The sequence below is a fragment of the Gadus morhua genome, chromosome 15 (genome assembly GCF_902167405.1).
Source record: "Gadus morhua chromosome 15, gadMor3.0, whole genome shotgun sequence".
Lineage (NCBI taxonomy): Eukaryota > Metazoa > Chordata > Actinopteri > Gadiformes > Gadidae > Gadus > Gadus morhua.
Genome location: NC_044062.1, coordinates 16,640,550 through 16,643,049, shown reverse-complemented (window position 1 = coordinate 16,643,049; position 2,500 = coordinate 16,640,550).

Genomic DNA, 2,500 nt, shown 5'->3' with positions numbered 1-2,500 from the left:
TGATCCACGCTAATCCTAGAGGGCAGAGGTTGGGATACCGACCCTTTGGATCTCGCTCGCCCCCGCAGTGAAGTCCTGGGGTGTGTGTGTGTGTGTGTGTGTGTGTGTGTGTGTGTGTCTCCTGCTTTAACCTGCACGCAATGTACCTCCCCCCCCGCCCAATGTAATGTCTGCCACATATCCATGTCTAGCTTAGTCAGCTGTATTCGTCGAGAAAAAGAGAGGAACACATATGGAATACGGGATATATATATATATATGAAAGAAAGAAAGAGAATCCCCTCTTGATGTCCCCCTTATATCCTGATATCTTGTCTGTCTGCCTCATCCCCAGACATAATTCTAGCCCATATGGTTTGTATTCCTTTTGCGGATCACTGCAATCCAGGGATCCATCATATACAATATGAGATGACTTGCGCCGAAGCGAAATCATGGCAAGCCCCCCCCCCCCCATATCACCTGAGCCAGCAGCGCAGGTTAAGAGTCAAGCTTTGAGTCCGAGTGCAATACACATGGACCTTACGAACCGACTCTAACCCAAACTAGGTGGGGGCAAGAAAACAGTCGGAATGCAGCAGCAAACGGTTTTGATTTATGAGAGCAGAACTACATTTGATATTCATTTCCGCAGCTGTGGCCAGCAAAAAAAAACATTCCTTAAATAGACTGGGACTCACAATGGTCTAGTGTAGTGTCTTTCCCTGTGTGTGTGTGTGTGTGTGTGTAGTGTAGTGTTTTTCCCTGTGTGTGTGTGTGTGTGTGTGTGTGTGTGTGTGTGTGTGTGTGTGTGTGTGTGTGTGTGTGTGTGTGTGTGTGTGTGTGTGTGTGTGTGTGTGTGTCTGTGTGTTCGTGTGTGTGTCTGTGTGTGTGTAAGTCTGTGTTTGTCTGTTAGTGTGTGTGTGTCCGAGCGTACGGGCGTCACTCCTATTTTGGGAATGTTATAGGCAGCTCTCGCTTAGCTTTGCTGCAGATGTTTCTGATTCCGAAAACACATATAATAAGTAATTATTAAAAACACCTTTCGCCTGCCCAGGGTTTGTAAGGCACTCATCTTGTGCAATCAAAGCTGTGGTTTTATGAGTGGTGAGGGATCCAACAGTTTATTAAAGTCAGAAAAACAGCCCCGTAGACACACTTTACTGAGGAAAACAAAAACAGAGTAAGAGAGAGCATGAGAACGAGAGGGAAGGGAGATGTGAAAAGCAGAGGGCTCACGTCGTCTGTCAGACCTCACTCGAGTCTATCTCAGAGAGAGAAACGGCAGGTCGGACGGGTAAGACCTGCAGAGAGAGAGAAGAATGATCGACGTTGACGAGGCTGAGTCACACGCAGGAAGATACCGGACATTTACTCTGGGAAGGAGAGGATCTGAGTTCATTGTTTCACACATTCTGTTGAATGCACACACACACACACACACACACGCACGCACACGCACGCACGCACGCACGCGCGCACACACACACACACACACACACACACACACACACACACACACACACACTCACACACACACACACACACACACACACACACACACACACACACACACACACACACACACACACACACACACACACACACACACACACACACACACAAATGGCTGGCCATCATCGTAACCCTAGCTCACAATTATGCTTATTTACATGAGTACTTACTACTCATGTTCCAAAAAACATTTAGGAGGATATATATTGTCAGTTGGCTTAAGACATCCCTTGTGTTTCCTCAATATTGTTTGCTAACATGAAATATTTCATACCATTTAAACCATTTTATTGTGAACTCTGCAAACATTTAAGTCCTCAGCCAAACCACTGTGGTAAAAACCTTTTGAACCAAAATCCATACTCAATTTTAGCTGTCGGGCCAGGGGAAAGGTATTCTTTTTGACTGAATGAACCAAGACAATATTTGGCCTGTGCATGCAAAAAATACAAAAGGACAGCCAGAAAATTTCCCCTTTTCTTAAACACAGAACTATCCATAAAAATAAATGTATCAAAAACTAGCAACCACCAAACACATCATAAGACACACTCTACAACTGTAATGGAATAAAAATGGATTCTATAACGGGTGTCTAATGGCAACAAAGAAAAAAGGAAGACGTATAAATGATTTGGAGTTGATTTACTGAGGCCTGGACTATTAGGATGTCCTTTCTCATTTCTGTGAGTTAATATGTGCGTGTGCTTTGGGAGGCTCTTTGCATGTAGGCGTTTGTGATCTGCTTGCTTGCTTTATTCCATAGATGGAAAGAGAATAACAAACACAGACAGAAAGAGATCACAGAGTAAAGGATACAGAGTGAGGAAGACTGAGTGAGATATATAAATAAATAGACCAATACAAATTGGAACTTTGAGCAAAAAGGGAGATGAAAGTGTGATTAACGCATTGCGAAAAGTATAAAACGAGAGAAAGACGGATAGATACCAGAGGGACATGGAGCCAGGGGGGGGGAGAGAGAGAGAGAGAGAGAGAGAGAGAG